This window comes from Athene cunicularia (assembly GCF_003259725.1).
Source record: "Athene cunicularia isolate RWA chromosome 1 unlocalized genomic scaffold, athCun1 chr1_part1, whole genome shotgun sequence".
In the NCBI taxonomy this organism is placed as follows: Eukaryota; Metazoa; Chordata; class Aves; order Strigiformes; family Strigidae; genus Athene; species Athene cunicularia.
In genome coordinates, this window is record NW_020799091.1 from 31,672,243 (window position 1) to 31,693,893 (window position 21,651).

Sequence of the window (21,651 nt, forward strand, 5' to 3'; positions counted from 1 at the left end):
GTCCATCTTGTAGCCATCTGTCATTGGCTCTATCAGACATAGGGGAAACTTCTAGCAGTTTCTCACAGAGGCCACCCCTGTATTCCTCCCCACCACCAAAACCTGGCCACATAAATCCAGTACAGGCACGTGCACTGCAAAAGGACTAGAGAAATGACAAATGGATGTCTTCAAAGCAAGAAGTTTTTTAGCAGCGCCAAACTCATCCTGCTAAGAACTAAACTCTGAGGAACAATTGTGAAGCTTCAGTTTTGCTTTTCTTTATGACCTTATCTACCACAAAATATACTTCTTTTTAAAGTCTTTGGGCTATAATCCACTGTAGTATCCTGTATCCCCTTTCCAGATGCCAGAATGAATGCAGCCATCTCCAATTCTCACCATTTTATTTTTCCTCTTCTGTCATCCTATTTCAGGATTTAGATGTTTTGGGGATGCTGGTTTGGGGAGGTGATTTCTTTTCAGGTAGGAGTCTTCCCTGTCTTGGCTTGGTTTTCTTGACTGATAAGACTTTGATTCCTGTCTCAGATAACCTCTTCTGTCAGATTATACCAAATGGAAGGGATTAATCAGCTGCAGGGAAAAAAAAAAAAATGCAGAGCTCTCCGCAAAGTTTAAGTTCTTTTAAAAAATAGGAGATTTTCGAGTCCAACATCAACTGCCTAATTTTGGTAGGAAGCATGAGGTTACTCCAAAGAGGAGAGGCAGTGAACCATGTATTTATGGAATTCAGATTGGTGATATAATCATGTAACTCCAAAACAGGAATAATTCACACTGCCAAAAACTACAGAATTATGTGTGATCGAGATGATGGACAGAGGTGTATGGGCACAGCAAGCTGATCATGTCTAGTGATTGCTGCATTATATATTCCAAGTGTATAAGTAAGGTACTGTTGGAGCCCAGCACTTTCTGGAAAGAAGTATAAAGACAAAGTCTGCTAATGTACAGAAGGGTAAGGATTAAATACATAGTGATTCTTTTAGAGTGAATGTGTTTTTCAACGATCACTGGGGCTTTTCCAGCCGTGTGTTAAAATCCCAAGTGAAATTGCATAGCTAATTTAACAAAATTGCTTTTGCATGTGTGAACCAGGTGACTGCATGTGCAGAACCCCTAAACTAGCCAAGAGACCACAAAGGCAGTCAGCCTATGCCTGTAATTACTTTAACAACACAGACACAGCCTGCACAAGCTGTATTTTGTCCTTTGGTATTTACTATGTGAATGCTAAATGATAAAAGAAATGAAAAAAAAAAAAAAAAGGAAACCACAGTAGTTTTCCAAGCTTGTGGATTGATTCACATAAGAGTTTAGGGGATTGGGCCCCAAATGCAGGAAACAATGTTCTGTTTGGATTTTTTTTTTTTTTAAAAAAAAGTCTAAATTTGTAGATGACACAGGGTTTCTCACTCTGCAGCATCTCACACAAAATTTGCTTGTGGCCATCTTGAACTCCTACAGCTCCAGAGACACTGTAATTACCCCAACCCATGTGATGCAGCATGTGCTTTCCTCTGCCAAATGATAGATGTCTTTTCCATACAGCAGTTTTCTAACAGTGTACTCCACATGCAATAAAGCTCATTCTGGATACAGTAGGAGTATGATTGGCCAATGCGATAGGAAAGCAATTAATCTGGAGAGTTTGCATGATTTGAGTGCCCTAATTATGTTTAATACCAGAAGTAAAGCTAAGTCGTTCCTACATGCACATATAATATTACTCATTTATGTTTGCTGGATGCAAGAATGCCACATAAACCACACATTCAGTTAGAATAATATTAAAGTAAATGAATTAATGCTTTAAAAAGGAATTTTAAAAATAGCCACCCAAGACTATAGGTCAATGCTTAGGAAAATCAAATCTGTAAACAAAACAAAAATTGATTTGACAAAACATTATAAGCTCCAAGGATTTAATGGCAATGATCGTAAGAAAGGAAAACAAGTGCCCAACAGTCCCCCTTTCCTGAGCCAAAAAAAATACAGACAAAAGGAACAAACAACAGCTACAAGAAATCCAGAAATGTAAAGAAGCCCATGCAAATTCTTACTGGTGAGCTTGAAAGAAAGCCACTCCACATGACTATCACACTCAGATAAGACTGCCCCCAAAATTCCATGAGTCTGACTTCTCTAACTAAGCAAGCAAGATTTCCAGTCCAAAGTGTAAATTTTTTAAAGTGTAGTTAAAAGACTAATTATAGTATGTTTATTTTTATAAATGTCATGTCACTATGGCTTTCAAAATTAATAAATGCATAGGTTAAAAGAAAAAGCCCATCATGCTTAAATTGAGCAGCATGAAATACGTCTGTTGGTATATAATATCTGGAATTAGACATGCAATCTAAATGGGGTTGTGTTGCCAGCATGGATGAATTCCATTCAAGAACTTCTGACTATCCTTTGTCCACATTTTAGCTTAATGAAAAATCAAGAAGACTTAAACAAGGCAGTGAGTGATTTTATAGGTAAATGTTTGCTTTACTAGCAATGGACAACGGGAGCAAAGTTTTATCATGGATGTTAAATACATCAGTGCAATCTCAGTCACTGAGCAGTGAGGTTATTTTTTGCAAATTGTTTTAAATTTATGAGGCTCAAGTTGTAAAACATGAAGTTTTACCAAAACACCAGAACAGTTATAAAAAAAAAAAAAAAAAAAAAAAAAAAAAAAAAGAATAACTAGGAGCATTTGCAAAAATGCTATAAAGTGCCCACACAAATTTATTTATTTATTTATTTATATTAATTTATTTAAGAGCACAGATTAGGCACAAGCACATTTGTACCTCTGCTCATATTTGAGAATCTGCTTTTTTCAAATATGCAGTTGAGCAGGACTCAAATCTCTTCATTAGTTTAAGATGAAGTTGAAAAAGTAGTGACCTCTGAGAAAAGTGACAAAGAACTGACAGAAACTCAGATCATTTTTTTCACCACTTTCAAAACATCATCTTGTTTTTTTTTTTCTCTTTACAAAATAGCATCTTTCTTTCAAAAGCTACAGAGAAATTGGGGGGGGACGGGACGGGACGGGGACAGGACAGGGGGGTTAAGTGACTGTAAAGCACATATAACATATGAAACACTAACGTAGTGTATGAAACTCTTAAATTGATGCCTAATTATTAATTTATTCAAATGTTTGTATTTTGGCCAGCAAGCAAAAAGAAAGAAAAACTCCAAAGGCTTTTTGCTCAAACTTCCTTTGGATGCATGTTCATGTTTCAACTGCTTGTTTTGAAAAGCTGTCTATAAATTCAGTCCAAGTGGCATTGTGGCTCCAGGGTTCCTAGAAGTAAGAGATAACAAAACACTCCTAGATCACTCAGTTCATCTCACTGCTAATGTCAGACAAAATAACAACAAAATAACAGCTCTTACTGCCAGGAAGTTTCTCTTACCAGCTACCAATGGCATTTTCTTTCACTATTTCACTCCCTTGTGTATGCCTCGTGCACGAGCTTGAGTTATTCTCTCCTTTTCCGATTTTATACTCACCCAGCAATATGTGGCTGTACTGTAAAGGGACTCTTCACTGGACACCCATTTGGTGAAATAACGCTACTGATAACCTCAGACATTCAAGAATCATAAAACAGGACCCCAAAATAACGATAGCCTTAAAAAAAAAAAATCAAGGTTTTGAGATGTTATGGATTTGAGTTGTCCTTATTCAACCTTTTCAGGGTTTGGGGCTTCACAGTTTAAAACAGGGTTTTTATGCAGCTGTAAGGGCTTGGACTTTTTAATGTGTTTTTGGTTTTATATAAATGAAAGCTTTGCTTTTGTGCATTTGCTCAGTTGAAGGGTTAGAGTATAGAGGTAAAAAGACATAGACATGCACTTTTAAGATTTGCACAATATTTGCAAGTTTTGGCAGTATCTTGCCCCTTTCTTGCATTTTCCTCAATATTTCTAGATTTATCAAGAAAGAGTGCCCTTCCATTCTGGCAGATAGAAGGATGGAGCTTATGACTGCTGACATAGATTTGTCACCTTACCCTGCATTTCCAAGACTCACATTTACCGCTTAACTGATTTCCTGGGAGTTTTCTGTATCCAGGGAGGGGTAGTAGAGGCAGCTGTCGACCTGTTGTGGGAAGCATGGTCTAGTTCCTTCTCCATGCAGTTCTGATTTTACTAAATCAGAGGAGTCACTTGAGCTTGTGTTGGTCTTATCCCAAGCTGTCTATCAGCTGCCAGTCTCTAGACCGTAACCCACCACCTCCCATTTTTATCGAAGACTTTTATTTTCCTGTGAGCGCAGAATGGAAACAACAATTGAAACCTCAGAAGTTGCCACACAGCAAATTTTTCTGGCAGTTCTGTTCACATGAGAATTTTCAAAGAGCCTTTAATAGTCTCAAATCCAAAAATATTCCCATGAATTTTTGTCTTTCATCCGCAATGGTCAACCGTTTCCATGAATTGCAGTGTAAGGGTAAGTCTGTCCAGAGAAAGATGACTTCCTGCTTTTCCAAACCTTTGAATGAATAATTTAAAGAGCTGCCTCTGAAGAGGGCTGCTGTCTCTGCTTGTTTCCAATAAGAAGAAATCCTATCCCTGTGTCTCAGTTAGGATGACGCTTCCCCATTTTCTATGCGCGTTCCTGACAAGGTGAAAAAAGTCAGCAGAAAACCACGTTTGGATGCTAGCTTGGTCCAGAAGTGTTGACTGGGTGGTATGAAAGAGGAACCAAGAGGTGACAGGGAAATAGCTAGGTAAGAGAGTGCAGGATTAAGGGATATGGGAATGTGTAAAGCAAGCAAACAGATTGCACGGGCGAAAGAAGCTGGAGCTCTGACAAGAAGTGACTAGAATGATTTGGTAGGGGCAGGACGGAATAGCCACAGAGGCTCAACAGTGACAGCAGCGTGAAAGAGCAATGCAGGAAGAAATGACAGGTTTACAATCTTAATTACTAGCGTGAATAAGGTCTTTCCTAGAGAGCTGGTGAGATGGCTGGACCTGCGTGGATGTGTTTCCCAAGCAATGCCTATGCAGGCAGAACAACAGCAGGATTCATTTGTTCATTTACTTCTAATATGCTAGATTTTAAGGCTAATCGCTGAAGGAAGTAACAGTGTAACGACAAGGCAGAGTATGCATGGCAATTTTACTTTGTCTAAAATACCTGCTTGCCAGCTGCTGTTCAGATAAGCCCTCAAGTGTTCCAGCTGGAAACATTTCTGATCCAGGAAAGACAGAGGTGCTTGGGAAAAAAAAAGGCATTTCCCTTAATGGGGAAAAAAATGTGTTACAAACTTTTAGAACCATGATCTGGCACTTTGGGCAGGACACTATGGAAACCTAGGGTCCAGAAAAAATCTGTTATAAAAGACAAACTGGGGATATCTGATACAATGAAGTGGCAAGGGTCATATTTTGCTGAATTAAAAAACCTTCCTTCATAAACAAGAATTGAGTTTTGACAAATTATCAATTTGTACAGGAAAAATCTACTATATTCCACCTGGGAACTTCCTTTAGTCAAGAGAGAGAGACCACTGAAGCTCATGTAGTAACTTTTCACTATTCTCCACCTTCTGTTAGAAGAGATTAACATCAAACTAGGAAATTGCACTTACTTGCATCAGAAAACCTCATTCACATACCAAGATGTCAGAGCACATCAGAAAACCCTGAATTGCGCAAAAGCCACAAGTGGCCTACTGTGTATTATATTTTTACTATAATGAATTAATACATAGTGGTTTTCTCTATTTGTTTCCTGTTCAGTATTGTCTTTAAAAAAATACTCACTTGTTTGCTTACATTACTGGAGGGAATGTTCTTGATTCCACCCTCAACAGAATTTGAAGGGCAATAGTAGCATAGAGCATGAAGTCAAGCAGCAATATCTTTCTGAAGCAGCTCTACTTCTTTCATACGGCTGCACTTAAAGTAAGGTGGTTCTCAAGGTGAGCAAAAGGGTGGGGATTTGCCCCAACATTTCTAATATATCAAATATCAGCCCTTTGTGGTATCTGAAACCTTCTGATGACCCAGTTTAACCTAAATTGCTACAGGGAGGTGACTGGAAATACTCTCAGCAAAGGTGGCTATCTATGGTTAACTCCTGGTGTGCTCCAAGCTTTTAGACACAACAAAACATAACTCATCATTAGGTGGTGTGGGACTTCTCCTCTCTTAGTACTTCAGCATTTGTTTTAATATTGCAATTTGATTTATGGTCCTGTATTTCTGACATTAAGAATTACATAAGCAATGCAAGGGCATTCAAGGGAAGATGCCATCTGTAGCAGTGTCCTGTATTAGAACATAATTACAGTAAGGTGTGATGGCAGACTTTTTTGAGAAGAGGATTTCTGCTCCTAAATGCCTTTAAAGATGACTTTGTGTGAGCATGCTCTCGCCCTTCTCTGTATTATGTATAAAACTGTTTGTGAATGAGTCCATATGACATTGAGTCAGAAAAACACTTTTAACAAGGGACTGCACATCACTGGTTTTATAGCATCATTTGTCAAAAGTGAAGCACAATTCAAGCTCAATAACTTCACATTGATTCGCAAATTCTGATTCCCTTGAATTATTTTTTTTTATTTTGCAGAATAGAAAAAAAAAAAAAAAAAGATGGGAGGAGGAAAAGAAATAAAAGCATCTCCTTGTTATACTACTGTAAGCAGTGCATTTTCATCTTCACATACCAAAAAATACACACTTAGCACCTTTAGGTAGCCTAAGATCATCTCCCAGTAACCAAGTTCAAATTTACCAGCAAAGCTTACAGGCTGTCTGGTTATGGGGTTGACATTTTTCAGAAGTGTGGGAGAATTGTGACGGGTCCTAGCTGTGTGACACATATCCTGCTCCACTGTCACAAGTGTAGGTTTGGACTTGTGAAAGCAGCATTGAGGTCTACAGCTCTTGACTTATCCTCTGATCAACAAGGATGCTTATGGAAACCTCACCCAAAGATGCCATCCCAATCCTAAATTCATTTAAATGAAATGTTGCACCTTTAAGTCCTAGAAGTGCAAAGGTCACTTCAAGCCAGTCATTTGTATCTGCAGAAAACCAAAGTGCATCCATCAGACAAAGTTTTAAAAGGGTGTTGGAGCTTTCTGCCAGCTACAGCCAATCATCCAGACATGTGTACATCCTTCATCCCTATGCCTGTTCTGGTACCACTGGAACACTCAGCTGTTGGCAAGCAGATAAGCAGCTGGTAAATTGTTTTGCACATGCAATCAGCATTCATAATAATATGTTTCTTGCTATTATTTCTATTATGTCTAATCCACTACTATGTGGTTGATCCACTCATTGCATCTTCCTTTTAGCAAAGTTTATAGGCTGAGGGCTGCTTTTGTTTCTCGTGTATATGATACACACAGCAAAATGAGGTCCTGTTTTGATAGCAGCTACTGAATGTTACAAATAATAGCAAAAATATAACTGCTGCCACTATTTGACATGACCTATTTCCAGATAGGAAATGGTCTATCACAGTGTAATTGAGAAGATAACCCATTATTAACTCCTGTCTCTAAAACTTCCAAGAAGACTGATTATATGTTTCACCCTGAAACACTGCAATTTCACTAACATATTTGTTGGAGGCAATTATAATCTATACAGTACTTCATAGATCTTGGAATACAATAGCTTTAAATGGAGTAAATGGCTTGCATGCCCTGATCTCAAATGAAATGTGACACTATTATATCTTCAGAGGTTACCAACAAATCTCTTTCTCCTGGGTAAACAAAGAAAATCATGACGAGGAGAGAAAAAGAAAATATTTTGAAAACTTGTGAGCCCAGTTGCTCTCTGCCAACAGCTATGCAGACACTGGGGCTGACTTGCTGCCAGAGTCAGCACACTAGCTAAAAGTCTCACGTTCTACAGGCAGCAGCTTAACGATAAAAAAGGAAAAAATGTTTCCCTTCTTGCTGCCTTCAGCAGATGACCCCAGCCTACAAGGGAGCCAACCCAAGTGTTTGCAACAGCAATTTGTCAAGTTTTCACTCATTAAAAACTTTGCCAGAACTTTAGTCCATGACCCGAATGACTGGCTCCCTGAATGCCTCTTCCCGGACTGAGAAGGGTGAGCCAGAGAGGCAATACTCTCTGTTAGCCTTGTGTCTTAAAAGGGCAAAATGAGGGTTTTGCACATCTCAGCCAGACAAGGCTACGACAGAGAATTACTGACCTGCTCACAGGCACCAGGGGCCACCTGGAGCAGGGCAGGAGGTGCTGTTCCACCAGGACAGCAAGCAGTTCACCCTTTGGACACAGGCAGTGAAGACCCCAGTATGCTGCATTCAAAGGACACAAGACAAACCAATGGCTTAGGAACCTACAGAGTTATATTTTTGTCCTCTCTACCCTTGACATCTCTTCCCCCAACTTTCATGGGCCTTGCTGTGCAGTAGCATTGAACAGGAGGGTTAGGAGAGCACCAGCACAGGCAGTCTCATGGTTTTAACATAGCAAAGAGCTGGTCTGAAAGCAAGGCCCAAGTCCTTACTTGCCAGTCCTACCTCTAGCACCAAGCCAAGAGCAAAGATCTTGCCCAAGATGGCTTCCAGGAGAGAAGATGGCCCTTGGGAAAGGATTTACAGTTCTGGACCCCAAGCAGGTGGAGCAGTCAATGCAACCAGTTGCTAGACATTTGTTGAGGTGTTCAGGGTTCACAGAACCATACAATCACAGAATGGTTTGGGTCAGAAGGGACCATCTAGTTCCAATGCCCCGCCATGGGCAGGGACATCTTTCACTAGATCAGGTTGCTCAAAACCCCATCCAACCTGGCCTTGAGCACTTGGCTGGAGAGCAGTCCTGCAGAAAGGGATCTGGGGTTGCTGCTTGACAGCAGGCTCAATATGAGTCAGAATTGTGCCCTGGCAGCCAAGAGGGCAAACCACATCCTGGAATACATCAAACACAGCATGACCAGCTGGTCAAAAGAGGTGATTATCCTGCTGTATTCATTGTTGGTGTGACCTCACCTTGAGTACTTTGTGCAGTTCTAACTGAGCCCCACAATTTAAGAAGAATGTGAAGATACTTCAATGTGTCCAGAGGAGGGCAACAAAGCTGGTGAAAAGTCTGGAAGCAATGTCCTGTGAGGAAAGGAGGCTGAGGAGTGACCTCACAGCTCTCTACAGATCTTCTCCCTGGTATCCAGTGATAGGATGTGCAGGAATGATTCAAAGCTGAACCAGGGGAGGATTAGAATGGACGTTACAAAACTTTTCTTTACCAAGAGGGTGGTCAAACACTGGAGCAGTCTTCCTAGAGCAGTGGTCAATGCCCTAAGCCTGTGTTTAAGAGGCATTTGTACAATACCATTAATAATATGCTTTAACTTTTGGTCAACCCTAAATTGCTCAGGCGGACTAGATGATCGTTGTAGGTCCCTTCCAACTATTCTATTCTATTCTATTCTATTCTATTCTATTCTATTCTATTCTATTCTATTCTATTCTATGCTATGCTATGCTATGCTATGCTATGCTATGCTATGCTATGCTATGCTATGCTATGCTATGCTATTCTAATTTCTATTTCTATTCCATTCCAATGATGAGACATCTGCAGCTTCTCTGGGCAACCTGTTCCAATGTCTCACCACCCTCATCATAAAATGTTTCTTTCTTTATGTCCTATCTACATCTACCCTCTTTTAGTTTAAAATTGTTGTCCCTTGTCCTATCACTACAGGCCCTGGAAAAAAGTCTCTTTCTACCCTTCTTATAAGCCCCCTTTATCTATTGAAAGGCTGCAATAAGTCATCCCTGGAGCCTTCTCTTCTCCAGGCTGAACAACCCCAGCTCTCTCAGCCTTTCTCCATACAAGAGGTGTTCCAGCCCTCTGACCATTTTTATGGTTCTCCTCTGGACTCACTCCAACATGTCCATGTCCTTCTTATGTTTGGGGCCCCAGAGCTGGATGCAGAACTCCAGGTGGGATCTCATGAGAGTAGAGTAGAGGGGGAGAATCACCTCCCTCGACCTGCTGGACACACTTCTCTTGATGCAGCCGAGGATACAGTTGGCTTTCTGATGGATCACTGCTGTCTCATGTTCAGCTTTTCATCCACCAGTATCCCCAAGTCCTTCTTGGCACAGCTGCTCTCAATCCATTCATCACCCAGTTTACACTGATACCAGTGATTTCCCCAGCTCAGGGTTCAGTGATTATTACTGTGTGTAGCTCACTGCCACCACTGACTGAAGATCTGTTGGCTTAGTCATTCATCCCACTACCTTCTGTTTGTGTTATGGGAAATAATATCGGTTTAGAACAAAACAAAATAAAATTACTGAGTGTGGTCTAAGCCACACCTGCATCCTCATCCTTTCCTCCTGACTAGGTGAAAGTGGCTCCCCAACAGCATGTTTGTTCCTGGATCCCAGGTAGAGGCTTGTAACTCCATAATACAGGATGTCCAGAGTAACCACATCAGGGTCTGGGCTCCTCTCTTGAGGATGAAAGTCTTACAGGCATCTAAATCCCTTTCCACTTCTGGTTGGCAATATCTTTGCATTGAGGAGGCCCCCATTTTCCTTGGACTTAATCCCAAGATGAGAGGAAGTGAGGAGTTTCTGCTGGTGAACTGTGAATGGGGAGGAGAAGGAACCTAAAGAGGTGATGGCTGCTTTGCCCTTGGTGAAACAGATAAGAAAGAATGTTGTTCTTCTTTCTCTATGACATACAATTTTGTAGTCTGTTTCCCAAATGTGTCAAACAGAAGCCAGACAAAGTCATCTGCCATGCCTCTTCCTGCCTGTCCACAGAAAGACAAGCTGTGTGTGCACCACGGGGCAGAACCTACTAAGAGGAAACGTAAAGAGGATGTCATGTACCAGAAAGAGGCCAGGGAGTTTTATGTGGTTAAGATACACACTTCTGTCATCAGTTCTTTGCAGAAAATGACAGTCAAAAGACCAAAGTACCTATGAGGTAATTTAGAGAAACTAAATGTCCTCAAAATAACACAGGTTTTGTCTCTGTAGTAATATTGCACTGAGGAAATCCATTATCTTATTTATGGTTTGTTTTTCAGGGTCAGAGAGGACACGGTACTATATATTGTGAAATACAGGTTGTAATGTTGTAACAGGTTGGGTCACCACTGTGGGTTTGTCATACAGTCTTGTACAGTTTATTTTAACTGAGGTGTACTCACTGAGAATAAGAAATCAGCTGGTACTTTAATGAAAGCCAGCCCAACATCAGGTGACTGCAGTGTTTTAATTCTGTAAGACAGTTCAAAGGAGGCTTTTCAAAACTGTTCCAAGAAACAAGAATTCAAGTTTAAGAGAACAGCAGCTAAAAATGTTAGGGCACTTAGTGGCCAGGTGAAGAGCTAGCCAATTTTATTGAAAACATCTGCAAGGGATGGGTAGTATCTGCAGAGCTGTTGAAATAAGATTCTCATATTGTACCAACAGCTATCAACCAGATATTGCCATTCACAAGCAAAGTTGCATTTTGTAAGCACATCATGTCTGCACAACAGGAATAAACGCAAGAAACAAGTCAGTGTTCATAACACCACACAAAGTATCCTCTGCTTTCTCACCTGCTTTCAGAAATACCAACGCTGACTGTGCCCTGCATCTCACCTAGCTTTAGATCAGTTCCATGTGGTAGTCAGCACTTGAGCTAGCCTCCTAGTACAGTCATTCACCCTTTTCTTCTGATCTACTTTACATGTCACTGAGATTAATATCTTCATAGAAGTGCTTCCTCATTGACCATGAAGGGAATCAGTGGTGATGAAGGTGACTGAGATCTGCTAACATGAAGTCTAGACAGGGAGAAGACTAGACTGTTCAAAAGTTTGATAGCATCAGTTCTTTGCTACACAACTGGGGAAAGGTAAAACCAGAGAAAGTTTAGACTTGCCAATCCCCTGACTTTTCCAACAGCTTTTAATGGCAGTTCCTGAGGAGTCATTTGGACATGTGGTCTTAAATTAAGTGATCAGATCTTTTGAAACTGAGTGATTCCTTTCATAAGTATATAGTTGTGACTCAACAAGGATCATACTGCATATCAAAGGACACAGCACTGTACATACAACAGACAGATTGGGAATAGAGCTGGACATGTAGCAGTATGCTACAGTTGCAGTGAAAGAAATCCATCAGGTTAGAACAGCCACTGCAAATTCATTAAGCCCTTCGCAGCCTTTCAATGCTTGTCACCAATAGTCCTTTTTTCCTCTTAAATTTTTGGGGTTTTAGTCAGAGGTGTTTTTTCTTTTTTTTCCTGATGTTTGACACCACCTTGCTTTAAACATCTCTGCTGTGAAAAATTCAACTACAAGATCATGCTCCAAACAAGCAATAAGAAACGGTATCAAACTGAAATTTTATGTGCAGAGTCTTCATGACTATTTATGACTGTCACAGTTTAATCCCAGCCAGCAACTAAGTACCATGCAGCTACTCCCAGTGGGATGGGGAGGGGAATCAAAAAAAAAGTAAAACTCAGGGGTTGACATAAGAACAGTTTAATAACTAAAATAAAATACGATAATAACAACAATAATAAAAAATATAAGAATAAAAATATAAAAATAATAGTAGTAATTGTGATTAAAAGAAATATCACAAAATGAAATAAATAAAACCCAAGAAAAGACAAGTGATGTAGAATGCAATTTCTCCCCACCTGCTGAACAATACCCGAGTAGTGATCCTCCCCTCTTAGCCAACTTCCCCCAGTTTATATACTAAGCATGATGTCCTCTGGTGGCTAGTTTGGGTCAGCTGTGCTGGCCATGCTCCCTTCCAGCTTCTTGTGCACCTGCTTGCTGTCAGACCATGGGAAACAGAAAAATCCTTAACTTCAGATAAGAACCACTGAGCAATAACTAAAACATCAGTGTGTTATCAACATTATTCTCACACTAAACCCAAAATACAGCACTGTACCAGCTACTAGGAAGAAAATTAACTCCATCCCAGATGAAACTGAGACAAAGGTAGTTTTAAAACTGTCATAGGGAAAATGTTGATAGCTACATTTATTTGCATGTCCAGGGAGAGAGAAAATGCCAACACAGAAAACCTTCAATGGCTTAAAATTCTGGGGATTAAACACTAGTGTAGTCCAAATAAGCTCATGGGAGGAAAGGTTCGCACTTGCACTCTTACCTCAGCAGCAATTCCTGGCCAAGCTATAATTCCAGTGGAGCTCCCCATTTACAGTACTCCATTGTAAAGCCCAGTGACTATTTTAGAGAAGCAATTACCAGGTAGAGTGGCCATCCATTGAGAAGAGACCGAGTTGGAGGTGGGAAAAGGTAACGAACTCAAGATATAGCTTCTTCACAGGACAGAAGTAATTCAAGCAGATGCAAACTAGTATGGAGCTGCCACTAAAATAACATTAATTTTTTTGACCACCTAGCTCGTATGAAAAAAAAACCCAGCAACTTGGTCTCATGTGCCTTGCAGATATTGGCTTAGTTTATTTATTTGGGCAAAACTCACCATTTTCCAGTGTGAGATGTCTCAGTGGCTGACTGAAGTCTGGTCTGTCAGCCTCCAGAGGTAGAGGCAGTCAAACAGCACCTGTGGGACATGGACAAACACATTGAAAGGAAATTTTCATACTCAGTGCTGTGAGTAAAGGTAAGTTCCACCATTCTGCAGACAACTCAGGTCAACATGACTCTCAATGCTCTGGTATGTCGTTGGTGAAAATTCTGGAAAATAGTCCTTCTGGCATGTTATTGAGAAATGATGTACTGGAATTAAACTCAGATGGCTCTGAAATAAACCCACTCGGGCCACATGCAGTGGCTGAGGGGGACAAGCTCATTGCAATGGCAAACCACGGTGGTAGATGAGAAGCACACTGGTGAAGAGCGTTGCAAAGCTTTTGATACCCACTAGGGGTGAGAAAAATGGAAGTGCAGTGTCGCTATTTGAGAGAAGGTAGAGAAAACCCAGGAGGAATGTTCCCTCTTCATCTCAGTCTTTCAGTCCAAAAGTTGAGGAATGATTGATCCCAAGATAGTGAATATTTTCAAGAAAAGTGTCCATCGCTCATCTTGGCTGTGAAAGCTATGCAGAAACACTACCTTGTTGTCATATAGGCCTTCCCAGGTCCCTGGGCAAAGATCCAAACCTCTTACTGGTAACCAGTTAGCCAGAATGAGGGTGTAGCAAAAATAATGCAGGATATTGGAGCAGAAAGTTGTGATTAAATCCAACCTACCTCTGCTGTGAAATAACAAGGAAGGAGATACATAGGATGACACTGGTAGGGAACAATCAGTGATGTTCCTCAAGGTCGCGTATTGCTCTGACCACTGGACTTGTCTTCTGAATGCAGTACTGCTGAATAATAACAGTAACTATATGGCTACTTATTGAAACACCACAGCAGGCACTTCCCATTTTACTTATGAGAAAACTGAGGCAGAGGGAACTTAGCAACTCCCTTCCATTTGCCCAGAAGTGTCAAAGCTGGGTCTACCTGTCCGATTTACATTAAAAAAGGACAGAGAGACTGTAGAGGCATAGGTGCTCAAAAACTAAATTAAACACACCAAAAAAAACCCCAAACTATGCTGTGTCCAAACACTGTCTTAAGAAATTATGGGCTTGGTGGCAGGATCTGAAGAAAGTGCTTTGCTGAACATCTGGCGAGAGGGCTCCGGGCATTGCTCTCTGACAACTCGGAATCAATGAAAAAACCTCCTATATGATTCTTCAAGTATTGCCAGTGTTTGTGGTTTAATGGTTGAGCCTAAGTGTATTTGTTTTGTTTTGGTAAAGCCTCAGTCCCTAGAATCAGGTTATTACCTGAGAATTTCACCTACTTTCATTTGAAAGCCCTTGTAATCGGAGAGGGAGCAAAACCATGAGGGAACGGAGGAGAGGAAAGCATGTAAGTATAAAGGAAGAAAATAAAAGTAACCCAGGAGGAATTATTTTGGAAGCCTTATGATTTTTAAGCAAATGTCTTTATTTGCTGGAGGCCAACTCAGGTTTTGAGCACATGGGGCTACTGCTTGTCACTAATAATTTGAGTGGTTCTTCCAATCCTGAGGATTTTGTGGCCCACAGAACATGTTCTTCTATATTAGCCAGCTTTTCTTTAAAATTAATATCCATAGATAATCTAAAAGATTAATTTTACTGATACCATCTTGGATGCTCTTACCCAGGATGATTCCTTCAGCAACCTATGGTCTCTCCTTGCACGTCAGTGCAAATTGCTACAAGCATACCTCATGTACTGAATGAACTGGCACATTGAAGACAGAAAGTTTCCAGATTTCCTGCCACGAGGGACCACACACTGCTACTGCCTTGGGGTGGCAGGTACATGGCATTTGCCGAATTTCCGGCCTCCCCTGCTGCTTGCTTTCAATCTGAGTAAGCCTGACTGAGACTGTGACTAGGCTGGTTTGAAGCACAGGCAGAGTGAGATGGGGCGGGTGGCTAGGGTGGGAATTGAGACACCTAGAAATTGAGTGTGAGCTGGCTGGTGTTTGTTCATGTCAAAGAAACCTTGTACATTGCACCTTCTGGATGCAGCACTATGTTCCCCAGAACCACTAGTGCCTGCCTTAAGCAGTTTTGGCACAGAGGTATCCTGGCACTGGCAAGATGTGTCACAACATGAGAAGAGTGACAGTGTGTTTAATGGTTACCTAAGCAACCCATTCTTCTAGCCATCTGGTTTACTGATAGCTGCCTCCAGGTGTATTGAAAAGTGCTGACTGAAGATACAGAACTATAAATCCCCAGTTTGCCATTCAAAGCCTCAAGGAAAATAATAACCTAACAGCCTGTCCTGCAGACTTCTTCACTTTATGCTCCAAATGGACATCGATATCTCAGATGGGCTATCTGCCTTGAGAACTATGCTTTATTGGCAGCCCCTTCTGATACAGAAGGGCTAAGAGTGCATTCCTGGCCTTAAAAATACCTACTTTAAAGTTTTCTGCAAAGAGCTTAAAAGTCTGCCTGGCTGGTTTCTTGCTACACTAACAGCAACTTTGCATTTGCTGTGTTAATGGAAGCCTATATTTATTAGTCAAAAGGTGGTATTTCTCTTTGGAAATTTTCTTTCCTCTCCAGCAACTGATAGACTTCCACCTTCATGAGAGCAGACCCCAGCCCAGCACTAAATGCTGCATGCCTAGTCCAAACCAGTCTGCAAGCACATTCTGCCATGACAAACTGGGTTCTTTTAAATTACGTTTGCTAGATGAATTTTCAAGCTGCTGATGGGAGCAGCCACAGGGCCACAAGAACCAATGTCAGCATAAGAGAGGGTGTAGGGAAGCCAAGGTGGATCTGGCAGGGATGGTGGTGGTGGCCAGGAGAAAACACTGACCATGAAACCACAGCTTTACAGCTGCCCCGGGTTAAATCAGCACACCCCATCTGCATGCACCAACTGCACAAGTCCTTGAGGCTCTAAATCATCTCTTCACATGCACACTACCAGAGCCAACAAATGCCTCTATCTTTGTTAAGGCTGTAAGCCCATTTGTTCCCTACAGAAGACCAAGACAGGATAAAACAAAGGACTCCCCATCCATGTGATTCTCTTGGGGTTCCTGCATCACATTGCAGTCATCATTGGTGTCCTCACAGCCTGCTGGGATGCAGGAGGTCCCGATAAAGTAGCTCATTACCTTTCCTCTGAGTCATAGAATTGTTTTTTCTTCCTTCTGCATCTGTTGCCTTTGATGAGAGCTGCCCCTATAGCAACATGCAATCAATCTTTTTGCAGCTGAGAACTTCTTCCTCTCTTTTTCTCCCTTTCCTGTGCCTCAGTCAGCTTTTTGCTCCAGCTGTTGCCTGGGAAATGCTCTCACATGCTCTGGACAGGGGATACCTCAACCCCCTCTCCCATCCCACTTCTTGTCCTGGCAGCTCAGCCTTTTTCTGTGACCCACATCCTTCAGTTCATCCATCAGGCCATGCCCAGTGTGTTGATGGTGTCTATAGGTAAGTGAATGGCCTTTTCTGCATCTCATCCAAGTGGTTTTTCATTCTCTCCTATGGGACTGGGCACTGGGGAAGAGCACATTCCTATGCATGATTCATTTTGTCTGTGTCAGAGTTTACTTCTTTCCTCGTTACAGATGGGTAAATGTGCATTTCCTTTTCAATCTGGCACTGTAGGCTCATCCTTTCTCACAATATTTATCATCAAGAGAACAGGATGTCTGCCTACGATCAGGAACCAGCAATGCTAGTGGCAGAAAGAGCGAGGATGAGTGTTTTCAATGACAAACCAAGGTTAACTCTTGTTACTGAAACACAATGATAAAAGCGATGCATATAAACACATAATTCCCCCAGAAGCACATGAATAATCTTCAAGTCAGAACTATGTCACTTCTTCTCTAAACACCATCCTTAGAATAGGCTTGTCTGTAATGTTCCTGAATAATCTTTTTCTTACAGGCAAGAGTATTTCCAGCATAATAACTGATAAAAGTACTCTCTAAAATATTCTGAGGAAGGGATAACCAAACCAAATAGGATATTCCTTCAAAATCCAAATGTTGTGTAAGGACTGTGATGGGAAACATTTGCTGTCCATGACAGTAAAGAAATCTTTCCTCCTGATCATTTCTCTTCATTACTATATCCCCAGGTACCTGTCTGCTCCTTCTGTCAGCCCAAAACCAAGAGGCATGGCATAATTAAGCTCTGCACATATAAACTCTTCCATCCCACAATGGGACCGCCTCTTCCATACTGTCTGTTAGGAAGAGTCCCTTGGCCATATCCTCCAGTGCCTGGACAGTAAGTGCTAACTGGTACAGGTGTTGCTAGCAGGGAGGGATCAGGTGATATTTTTAAGCTTTTTCTTTTGATTTCTAAATTGCCAATAGCTAGTGAAGAAAATAAAGCTCAAGAACTAATATAAAGCTCTACTCAAAAGAGGTGGATCTTCCCCTGTGGGGAATTTTTTAAAATTCCAGTAATTATCTGCACGCGGGAATCACAGGTATTATACTTTCAATATCATTACTATTACGTTCAATAAAGTGTGAAACTCAAAGACAAAATTTTTCAGTTCCCACGCATGCACTGAGGAAGGAGAGCAAATGCCTCAAGGATCAGCTAAATGCACAAGTTCAGTCATGGGCTGTGAAGGCAAAGGTTGACGCTGAGGCTGAAGCAAGGTCTCCCACTCTTGCTTAGGGAGGCAGCAGCGCAGCAAAGCTTCCTGATAGCATACAGTGTACTCTGCTGCATAAAGGCTCCAGCTATCTGCGTCAGAACAATTCAAGACGAGACAAGGCAATATATGCTGTGACATTAGCTCATAGGAGGAAAAGTTGGGACCTGGATGCTAGGGATCAGACAGTGGGCCTGTCATTATTTTACTTCGGTGGTACTGACACGTTTATGAGTCTTCCCTTGTATCCCCTTGGTGGAAAAAAAAAAATAAAATATATATTTAAAGACTTCAGTATTATTTTCAGCTGCTGCTGTGTGTGCTATACAGGATGCCAGCACCAGGCCTACAGCTGAATTGCAGACTATAGTAAGAATATTGGTATTTGGCTACTGTAATTATTTGCAGCAGTTAAAATCCATGCAGTATTTTGTGGACCCCATAATACACTGGGTAACTTTCTCTAAAATGCATCTTGAAACAGGCTAAATATCATTAAAACCTAGGGAATTAATGGAAAAGCAAGATAAGAAATAAGGGAAAACAGTTTTGAAATTCAGTAGCCCAAGTCTCTCTCCCACATCCACAATCACTACAGTAGCTCCATTGCAGGGAAAGGAAAGAAGAATCTCCCCCTTCAGAGCAAGCAAAAGCACTGGCCAGCTTGAGTGTTAACTGTGTGGAAGAGCAAGACGTTGTGCTTCCTTTGGGGGGACACAAAGAAAAATATTAGCTGCCGTTCTGCAGTTTTAATTCCTCTCACCTGGTTGAGATCAGCGTACTTACCTCTTACTATATATACAAAGTCTAAAATACCTCATACCAGTATGGGAATGCATTTGCACCAAGATTTCCATGGCTCATGGCTTCCATTTAACAAGCAGTGTAACCTCTTCATCATCTCCACATTTAGTGAGTTTAAAAACCATGCTAGAATTAGCAGATGCCTGGTTGCATGAAAGATTTCATTTGCTGGAGTCAAAATGCAATAATAAATAACAGACATTCACTCCTCATGCCTCAAGGTAACAGGGTTTGTTTGTACTTACAGAGCATCCTTATATAGCTTAAACAGCTTGCCTGAGCAGAGAGGAGATGAGCTGCCAGCGACTGCCTGTCCTCCTGACAGAGTGCCAGGACCAACTGTGCATCGCAGGGTGGAAAACGTAACAGGAGACACAGGGAGGATGTCATGTACCGCAGACAGGGCACAGGGTTTTTAGTGGTTAAGATGACAACAAATGCGCACCTCTGTCATCAATCCCTAGTAGAAAGCTATATCCACGGAGAAATTTAGAGAAACCAAAAAGGTCCTCAAAAACAACTGAGGTTTTGTTTTTTGAATAATGATAATGTACTGAGGAAAGCCATTATCCTATTTATGGTTTGTTGTTCAGACTCCCAGCCAACAGTACACCATACTCTGTGAATACATACATTCTAATGATATGACGGGGCAGGACACAGATGTTACGGGTTTGTCACACAGTCCTGCATGGTCTGGCTTAACCAGTGTGTAATAGCCAAGCACAAGAAGCATTTGCAACTTTTAACGACTGCCAGGCCAGCGTCTACTAATTGCTGTAACATGATTGCACATGACAACAAGAGAGAGGCAGGAATAAGAAGGAAGAGATGGAGGGAAGGGTTTGGGAGACCAGTCCAAGGAACACAAAAACTGAATTCAAAACAATTCAAGTTGGAACTGCGTAGCAATTTGGTTCTGTTATGTTAAAGTAGAACTACGACTAATTTGAATGACTAAAGGATGAAAGAAGAGTCTTATCTCAAATACTGTCACAGATCATCCACATCTCTAGGGATGGCCAGTCAATAGGAAACCTTAACCATTAGGATTATGTAGCACTTTGCCACTTCCCAAAAGCACCACTGCGGTGCAGATGAAATTCTGAATCTCCATTCTTGTCCCCCTTTGCTTGTGCGGTTTTAAAACCTTTTAAAATCTTGTGTCAAGATTTTAAAAATTTGGGCATTTTAAATGTAGGTGCCTTGCCTCTCATGCCCACCTAATGTGACATCCTGAGCAATGCTTTTAAAGGTGATAACTATTTGCAGTTCTCCTTGACCTTGATTCCAGATTCCTTTAAATTCTTGGTCTCTAGTCAGTTCTCCAAATATTGGAGGCACTGAAAAGTAGAGGCCACTGTTGTCAGTTGACATGAATAGTCCAGTACTACACAACATGACAAGTTAGACAAATACTCAGAAGAGATTGATTAGAAGACAAAAGGTGAATTGCTGATACAGCACAAGTAGGGATTTGCTTGTACTTGGAGCTGGATTTCCAGAGAGCATTGAGTTTTGCAACATCTCAATGTTAGATTCTGGACAGTTTTGTGTCTTAAGAGATAAAGGAAGAAAGGCCAGGTGCCTGAGCTGGGATCTGAAATCCAGATAGGCATTTGTCCTCACTGCACAAGTCTAAGCCCCTTCATAGCAGGTTTGCCCTGGAGACAGGCTCTGAGAAATGTCTGAAACAGCACTGGAGAGCAAGCCAACTCTTCAGTACCACGGATGATTGGGGCTCAGTGCTCAAGCTCACTTCCCAGCTCTTTTTAATATGGCAACATAGACATACCTTTAGAATCCTTCCACTGTCTGTGGAAATGGACAAGTACAACGAGAAGCAAATTCAAATCTTGGAAAAGTTGCCTTGTCTTCTTTTGGAGATGTCTCTATCCTTCCATTGGGTATAGTGATATATAGAGTCGAGGCAATTTGGTGACTAAATCATCTTGTAAATCTAGTCATTTACAAAACAGAGGAACAAACTGAGATTCCTGTGGGATTTTAATTATTTTTTTTTCACAAATATTTGAAGAGCTATCATGTATTTATGAAGATGCTAAAAAGTCAATAACATTTCAAGCATTTTATAACATATTAACTGAAATTTCAACCAGAAATACCTTATTTGTTTTAATTATTATCTAAGTGTTTCTGATCAGAAAACATTTTGTATGACTTTGATGACAAAACACATATTGTGAGTAGGCAAAATGAACAGTTTTTCAACAATCTTTAAGCTAAAATGTCTTTGTGCAAACAGTTTCAATAGTACTTACAAACACAGCTGACACAGCTGACCAAAAAGAGGAATTTCTGTTCAGTAAGAAAACGTGATATGTCCAAATATCTTCACACTTCCAAACAGGGGAAGAAACATTAGACCTGTATTTTACAAAAGTTACAGCTCAGGCAACCAGCTAGTCTATCAAGTTAGAACATACCTCCATGCTATGTGACAGCCACAGATATCTGTGATACATCTCACAGAGAAGACGAATTGTAGAATGTCATGAGCCTTGAATGGCAACTGGAAAGCTCTCCCCTTTGAAAACAATGGGGCTCTAGGACTCAAAAAATAATCCCTTTAGCATTTCAGAGGACATGGATTAACATTAATACTAATTTTTTTTTATTTTTATTTTTTTTTTTTAATTTGAGCTCTATCAAGCAATTTAC